Raw genomic sequence first — 9,218 nt, 5'->3', positions numbered from 1 at the left:
ATGTTACAAATAATTTACGAGCACTAAATACTCTTGGTCAACCAACTGAACATTGGGATTGTTTGATTATTTTTATGGTTTCAGCGAAATTAGATTCCACCACGAATAGAAAGTGGGAAGAACACAAAAATAACTTAACACATTTGCCCACATTGGATGAGTTTTACACGTTTATCAGAAATCGTGCTGACATTTTAGAGTCGACTGCGCTATTGAGAAGCGACAAGGGAATGAATACGAGTTACAATACGAATAAAAACAATTTTAATAAGATACAAAATAACTACGATAAATATAATAAAACAAATTTCTTTGTCACAACGACAGAAAATACAGCAGAATTTTTGTGTTTGTTTTGTAACACACAGGGGCATCGTATTTATGATTGCGAGAAATTTAAAAATGTAAATATTCAGGATCGACTGAAGGAGGTTGTCAGGTTGAGGTTGTGTTCTAATTGCCTGCGGGAAGGACATAAGGCCTTTCATTGCCGCCTTAGGGGATGTTGTAAATTCTGTAAAAAGAAGCATAATACTCTATTGCACATGCAAAAGGGTAATACGGTTCAAAATAATATAAATACAAGCTTACCTGTAGCTTCAGCCCCCGCCCCCGCGCCCTCTTCCGCGCCTGCCGCGCTTCCGGTCTCCATGTCAGCTGTGTCTGTCAGCCAAGTCTTACTGTGTACTGCGGTCGTGCAAGTCGTTAATGAACTAAATAATCAGACTTACCTAGCACGCGCGCTCCTCGACACAGGCAGCCAGTCTTCTTTTATAACAGAGCAGCTGAAAATGAAAGTAGGGCTTTCTTCGGAACATACTAAGCCTCTACGCATTGCAGGTATCAATAACCTGATGTTTGATATTACAGAACGATGTGAACTTAAAATAAAATCAGTGACAAGTTCTTTTGAAATAAATTTGAAATGCTTAGTTGTTCCTCAGATTACGGGAACTTTGCCTGGTTCGCCTGTTAATATCCATGAGTTAAACTTACCTGAAAATATTGAGCTTGCAGACCCGAACTTTTATCAACCAGCACAGATAGATATTCTCTTAGGAGCTGATGTTTATTGGGATATTGTTGGATGCAAACGTCTCACGCTAGGGGTAGGTAAACCAATATTATAGATGTCTGAACTTGGGTGGTTGGTCAGTGGCCCAATGGGGAACGGTAACCCCAGCCACGTGACATGTAATTTTACTAAGCAAATGCATGATGATTTACAACGATTCTGGGAGGTGGATGAAATTCACCATTCTTCAAAGCCTTCTCTCTCGCCTGAAGAAAGGTTATGTGATCAACATTTTACAGAAAACGTTGAACGTCTTCCTAGTGGTAGGTTTTCAGTAAAAATACCGCTTAAAGAGTCTCCGCGAGCTGCACTTGGTGATTCATATTATTTAGCCAAAAAACGATTAATGAATTTAGAAAGTAAATTTCGAAAAAATCCGCAATTAAAAGAAAAATATACTGAATTCATAAATGAATACCAAAGTCTAGGTCATTTAAATGAAATAGAGCGGCCCGAATTCGGTTATTATTTACCGCATCATGCAGTACTGCGCGAAAAGAGTGAGACGACAAAATTGCGGGTCGTATTTGATGCTTCGGCCAAAACGACAACGGGAAAGTCACTAAATGATATACAGTATGTAGGTCCAGTCGTGCAAGATGACCTAATCGCTATTTTATTGCGTTTTCGTACTTATAAATATGTAGTAACAGGGGACATACAAAAAATGTATCGACAAATTGAAGTCGATAAGTCACAGCGCCATCTTCAACTTATCTTGTGGAGAAATGACTTGTCCCAACCTATCAAGGTCATGCAGCTCAATACTGTCACCTATGGGACAGCTTCTGCGCCTTTTTTGAGCACAAGGTGCCTTCTTCAACTGGCTCGTGAATGTTCTAATGCTAGAATTGCAAATATTATTGAGCATGACATTTACATGTATGATTTAAATACCGGGTGCCAGTCTGAAGAGGAGATTAAAGTTATTTTGGATGGTGTAACTAAGGTGTTATCATCAGCGTGCTTGCCTTTACATAAAATTCGCACAAACTGTCCCAAGGTGTTTCAGATTAAACCACCTCTGAAACATTACATCTGTGCAAACAGTCTACTGTTTTAGGGCTAAATTGGTCGCCTACACCGGACGTACTCCATTTTCTCGTGGATATGAAAACAAACAAAAAGATTACAAAGCGAACTATCGTATCATTAACATGTATGATTTTTGACCCCTTAGGGTTGTTATGTGCATGTGTAATCAAGGCAAAAATTCTTTTGCAGCTGCTCTGGAGTGAGAAGTTGGGCTGGGATGATTTAGTGCCAGAAAGCATTGTCCAGCGTTGGACTAAGTTGTCAGACAATTTAAGTGTTCTATCAAGAATAACGTTGCCGCGAAAGGTTATTTGTGATTATCCAATTTCAATTCAATTGCACTGTTTTGTGGATGCGTCACAAGAGGCGTATGGCGCATGCGTCTATTTACGTTCGGTTGACAAAAATACCGGTGTAATGGTCAGGTTGTTATGTGCTAAGGCTAGGGTTGCACCCCTGAAGGCTATGACCATACCCCGCCTAGAGTTGAGCGGTGCGCTGCGCTGCTCGGAGCTCAACTGTCGATTAAAGTACTTCAGTCCACAAGGTTACACATTCAACATAAATATATTTGGACCGACTCGACGGTTGTGCTGGGATGGATTAAATCTACACCAAAACTACTAAAAACTTTCGTGGCAAATAGAGTAATTGAAATCAATGAACTCACCCAAGGGTTCTCGTGGAGACACGTACCAACCGATTTGAATCCTGCGGATCTGGCTTCCAGGGGTGTAGACCCTCAGCGTCTGCAGGCCGAATCTTTGTGGTGGGAAGGACCTTCCTTTCTAAGGAAGGATCATTTAGACTGGCCACAACAACAACTAAATTCATCGATTGATTTACCTGAACTAAAAGTTTATTTACAGGTTGCAACGGCTACAGATTCTTCTACCAAAAATTCATTCATTGAATTTTCTAAATTTTCAAATTCAAGTCGTTTAACTCGAATAATGGCATACGTTTTGCGATTCGTAACAAATTGTAGAAAAAATAATAAAATTAGTGGCAGTTTAAAAACAAATGAGATACAAAATTCTTTAAAGGTTTTAATTAAACTTTCTCAACAAGAGACTTTCCAAGATGAACTTTGCACTCTATCAAAGAACCAACCTTTAAACAAAAAATCTAAATTGTTATCGTTTGCACCGTTTATTGATGCTGATGGTGTTTTAAGGATTGGTGGTCGATTGCAGAATTCACCTTTTAATTTTAATAAAAGGCATCCTGGGGGGCTACCGGCTAAGACGAAGCCGATTCAGATTGGAGCAAATCGAACATCGATTTGATCCTGTCGTACCGCGTAAACAGCCAAGATGGCGATCCCCGATTCGTGACGTCACATGAAGTTCGGCAAGCCGATTGAACGAATGATTTCAGTACTTTTGATACTAAAATCGGTACCGGCTAAAAAATCGAAGTTCGGCGCCTGAAGCCGATTCCCATTGGAAGTGTCAGTTGAAGCCGGGCACTTTTCAGTAACCGTGATCAATTGTAATTTCTTATTTTCACTGTTTTCCAACAATATTAGGAGCTATTTACGGTGGGCGACAAATTTTAGGAACATCTTAATCAATGTAAAATTGATATCGACGTGGATTTTCGTGTTTAAATACCTAAATACAGTGTCATGGAGATAGTCGTATTGTGGGCTGCTGCGGAAGAAAATGTCTTCAAAATCTTGAGCAAATCGATCGCAGGATACTTCGAGAGAAAAGCCAGTATATACTTCTCACAGGTACATCTATTTATAACATTATTTCTGACAAGTGGCTGAATGTTTACAAAGGAAAAGTTGCTGAACTTACTAGAAGCGATTTTTGATCATTTCATACTTATCTATTTTGTTTTGTTTCAGAGAGTAGCTACATTGATAATTTTAGATTATCAAAAGATGCATTTCGGACTTTGTATCATGACTTAGGACCATTATCTGAAGGAAGTCCAATGCTCTACAACCGTGCAACCGACTTTAAGGTAGGTGGTTACTATACTATGGTTATGGCCTAAGTTACTATAAATATTAGATATACATTGCGAAATATTACCTTATATTTTGATTACTAAAGTTATACTACAACATTACATGAATCCAATATAATATCTGTATGTTATATATTACAGTGACAAATGCCCTCAATCAGCCTGCAATCGTGAGACAATATATCAAGTTTCCTCGGACAGAAACTGAGCATGTAGAAGTCTCCAGAGGTTTTAATGACAAATTTGGATTTATTGGAGTACTTGGATGCATCCACGGCACACACATTGCCATTATCCAACCTCACGAGTGGGAAGAGGCCTCCTTCAATAGCAAGTATTACCATTCATTGCATGTTATGTTGGTAAGAATCATGTCTTTAACTAACTACATTTGTTTTGATTCTTAGGATTGAGTCGCTAAAAATATTTTAATTTTCAGGTTTGTGATGGAGATATGTGCATTACATTATTGTGATGCATCCAATGGGAGTGTTAGTGCTAGACTGCTAGCCAAGATAACCATATTTGGAACAACAGCACTTTGAGAAGGGAAAAGGAACATCTCCTTAATTTTAATATGTTTAAGTTCATTAAGTGGACTCACGTGGTCCTTGAAATGTAAATTATAAAGTCAGTGTGGTGTAATCAAAAGTGGCAGATTGTTATTCAATAATACAACATCTAAACAAACCTTTCTTTATTGGCATCAAATAAATTATTTTCATTATGCAGATTTATTTATTTTGTTTTATTACATAACTAGCTTTTGCCCGCGACTTCGTCCGCGTGGCGTGTTATATAAGAGAGAGATCTTTGTGTGTGTGGGAGTGCATACTTATGCAGTTTAGATTTTTTCATACAATTTTTTTCCTAATAACTCCCATTTTTCAAAATATTACAGCCAAAAATAAACTTTATATTTACTAAGGTATGCATGCATGCTAGATTGAATTAATTGATTGAATTGATTTTTTTTTTAATTGATTGTTCATTGAGTTTTAATTTTAATACACACTTCCTCTCTTCCCTTCAACTATGCTGTGCCCTACAGGGTCCATGTTTTAGTTCCTATGCCTATGTAACACCCCATTGTACTACATGGAATGCAATAAATAATTTAATTGAATTGAAAACATCTATCTTACGCGGTTTCGATTTTTTCATACAAATGTTTTTTTCCCGTTAACTCCCGTTTCCGTGGGAATTTTGCAATAACCTGTTGCAACTAAGCTTTAAGTTAACTAAGGTACCTGCATGCCAAATTTCAAGCGTCTAACTTAAGCGGTTTAGATTTTTCATACAAAAGGATTTTCCCGCTAATTTCCGTTCCCGTGGGAATTCCGGGAATTCCTTTCTTAGTGTACCTCTACGGTACCTAAGCTATGTCCCTTCCAAATTTCAAATGCCTACGTTTAGCCGTTCAGGCTGTGCGTTGATATGTCAGTCACTGAGTCAGTCAGTTTCTCCTTTTATTTAGATTTGATTTTTTTCATACAAATGTTTTTTCCCGCTAACTACCGTTCCCGTGGGAATTTTGTAATATCCTGTTGCAACTAAGCTTTAAGTTTACTAAAGTACCTGCATGCCAAATTTCAAACGTCTAACTTGAGTGGTTTAGATTTTTCATACAAAAGGATTTTCCCGCTAATTCCCGTTCCCATGAGAATTTCGGGAATTCCTTTCTTAGTGCACCTCTACGGTATCTAAGGTACCTGCGAGCCAAATTTCAAACATGTAACTTGAATGGTTTAGATTTTTCATACAAAAGGATTTTCCCGTTAATTCCCGTTCCCGTGGGAATTTCGGGAATGCCTTTCTTAGTGAACCTCCACGGTACCTAAGGTACCTGCATGACAAATTTCAAACGTCTAACTTGAGTGGCTTAGATTTTTCATACAAAAGGATTTTCCCGCTAATTCCCGTTCTCGTGGGAATTTCGGGAATTCCTGTCTTAATGCACCTCCTCGGTACCTAAGGTACCTGCATGACAAATTTCAAACGTCTAACTTGAGTGGTTTACATTTTTCATACAAAAGTATTTTCCCGCTAATTCCCGTTCCCGTGGGAATTTCGGGAATTCCTTTCTTAGTGTACCTCTACGGTATCTAAGGTACCTGCATGACAAATTTCAAACGTCTAACTTGAGTGGTTTACATTTTTCATACAAAAGTATTTTCCCGCTAATTCCCGTTCCCGTGGGAATTTCGGGAATTCCTTTCTTAGTGTACCTCTACGGTATCTAAGGTACCTGCATGCCAAATTTCAAACGTCTAACTTGAGTGGTTTAGATTTTTCATACAAAAGGATTTCCCTTCACTACTCTGCTCCTATTGATTGTAGCGTGATGAAAAGTATACTATAACCTGTCCAAGAGTGTGAAGAATAATTGTACCAAGTTTCATTAAAATCCGTCCAGTAGTTTTTGTTTCTATAAGGAACATACAGACAGACAGACAGACAGACAGACAGACAAAAATTTTACTGATTGCATTTTTGGCATCAGTATCGACCACTTATCATCCCCTGATAGTTATTTTGAAAAAATATTTAATGTACAGAATTGACCTCTCTACAGATTTATTATAAGTATAGATTTGTTTCATTGCACCCCTCTCAAAAACCAACCTATCTCTCAAGTAGATACATTTCTCTAATCCTGTGCCCATTGTGCTTAATAAAGTAGTTTATCCATCTATCTTTAACTTGTAATAAATAAATCCATTTATTTTGTATAAATACAAGCTTGCGGGGCGTTATTTGACTAGACTATTTGTAATATGTATCGGGTGGATCGAAGAAATGTAATCAATTAGAACATACTACAAATATAACATTGTTCCCAATTCTTACTATAATATGGAAATATAAGTTAATTGCATCCCACATCTTCATCAATACACCTATACAAATCTTTTTATTAGATAGTAGTTGGCAAGGAGTGGGTGTATACATATACTATACACAGAGGTGTATACAGAGGTAGAGGTAGGCAGAGGCCTACCCCTTCGGGAATAGAAGCGTGATGCTATATTATTTTTGTTTCAAAATAGTTCTTGGTAAAATGATATCTAGTTGCATACATATACTATACACCTCTGCCTACCCCTTCGGGAATAGAAGTGTGATGCTATATTATTTTTGTTTCAAAATAGTTCTTGGTAAAATGATATCTAGTTGCTTTGTCTTTAATGTACTTTAATGTTACCCCTAGACAAACTCACTTAAATAACATGACCAAACTTAAGTATTTAAATTAAATACAACTTCACTTAAATAACATAAATGGAGTACTTATACTTTAGCTTAAATATTTACATACAAGTTTATTGAATACATATGTTTTTACTTAAGTATTTTAACTTAGTTTCTCTAGTGTCTTCGTTCTTGAGAATCGTCATGCTGCTATTCTTTAACCTGTAATAAATAAATCCATTAATTCATATAAAATACATGCGAAATATAAACAGTCACAATATGACAAAGTTTTTATGACGTCTATCGTGTACATTAGTAATAGTCTTTATAGACTAGTTATAATCCTTTAGTTATTACTTTATTTATTTGGGTGATCCCGGCAAGGCAGAAATTTTGTAAAGTAATCCTTCATGAATTAAAAGTTTAGGAACACTAGCTGACTCTAATGGAATGAAATACAATGTAAAGAAAATATTTTGGAATGTAATAAAGTAGCACATACAAAGGTATAAGGATATTTATTTTTGGCCTGCTGATCAAGGAGGTAAATTTGGGTATATAACATACATACAATCTTTATGCTACATCCCTGGCGGGGTAGGCAGTAAGGACAGACCACTAAGTGTCGTGATCCTTATAAACTTCTCCTATTTGCTCCAATTCCATACAATTTTTAATAAGTTTGAGTAAATTACCTTATATTGGTCTTCACCTAGCTTCCTCCAGCAGCAGCCGAAGCAACTCTGTTTGCATATCCGCGGCCTTGCTATTAGCTTCAGCAGCTGTAGCCAGCCAGCTTGTTAACTGCTGAAACAAGTCGCTCCTCCATGTCTAGCCTCCGACTCTCTAGATCTAGTAGGTAGTAAATCGGTGATCTAGAAAAACAAAAAGATACATTTACAAGTTTCCAACAAACTATTTAAGTTGTTGAACAATGAATAGGTTCATTATGTGACTATTCTTTCTTGACTTGTTTCTTACTACTACTAGATTAATAAATAATTTACTTACATTTCTTTCGTTATTGTTGTTATTGTATAAATTCTGAGAAGATAAAACTGTTGCATTCGGCGCGAATTCAAGTATGTCAGCTGATATAACATAACGTCATTTTTCTTTTTTTTTGCGTTTCATTACTTCAGTTGCAAAAGAAAAATCCGTCGTTGCATTTCCTTTTGTTTTAAACATTTCTAAGACTTTACAAAGTGATTAACTAAAATATTATCAATTAATAAAAATAACATACAAAATTAGTCTGTATTTTTTAATTTCATAATGATATAAAATATTAAATGTTTACCAAATGTCTCAACAGAACGCAAGACCAAAAGTCATTCGTTCAATCATGCACCCCTCTAATATGTCTATTATTATCTATGGATTGATTTTCATCCAGATTGCAATGAACATCGGAAATTACCCGGTACCAAACGCCGAACTTCGATTTATCTGAATCGTTTTCAAGTCGCCGAAGTTCGGCGAATTAGCCGGTAGGCCCCCTGTTTTATTAAGCTCTAAACATGATTTCACTAAATTATTATTACGTCATGAGCATAATCGTTTATTTCATGCAGGCCCACAGCTACTCCTGTCCTCTTTTCGCGAGGAATATTGGCCTATTGGAGGCAGAGACTTGGCTCGTGCAGTTGTTAAAAAATGCGTTATCTGCACTCGCTACCGTGGGAAGACCTTGCAACCACAGATGGGTAGCTTACCTGCAGTTAGAACACAACCTACTTTTCCATTTTATTCGACGGGAACTGATTTCGCGGGACCATTCCTAATTTCTAGTAAGAAAGGTAGAGGTAATCGTATTTTGAAATGCTATCTTTGCTTGTTCGTCTGCCTTAATACTCGAGCAGTGCACTTAGAGGTCGTCAGTGACCTCAGCACTCAAGCTTTTATTTTATGTTTGCGCAGGTTTGTGTCG

General features: G+C 37.0%; 1 long non-coding RNA gene across 1 annotated transcript; it reads right to left on the bottom strand.

The window, feature by feature from the left end:
- Positions 1–7,233: 7,233 nt before the first annotated feature.
- LOC126381442 (uncharacterized) lies at positions 7,234–8,448 on the bottom strand. Its single transcript, XR_007568819.1, has 3 exons — positions 8,300–8,448; positions 7,984–8,163; positions 7,234–7,507 (listed from the first exon to the last, which is right to left on the bottom strand). It is a non-coding gene; the product is annotated as an uncharacterized LOC126381442 (long non-coding RNA).
- Positions 8,449–9,218: the final 770 nt, after the last annotated feature.

Source organism: Pectinophora gossypiella, unplaced genomic scaffold (assembly GCF_024362695.1).
Source record: "Pectinophora gossypiella unplaced genomic scaffold, ilPecGoss1.1 Pgos_53, whole genome shotgun sequence".
Lineage (NCBI taxonomy): Eukaryota > Metazoa > Arthropoda > Insecta > Lepidoptera > Gelechiidae > Pectinophora > Pectinophora gossypiella.
This window is presented reverse-complemented; position numbering and strand designations above follow the sequence as displayed.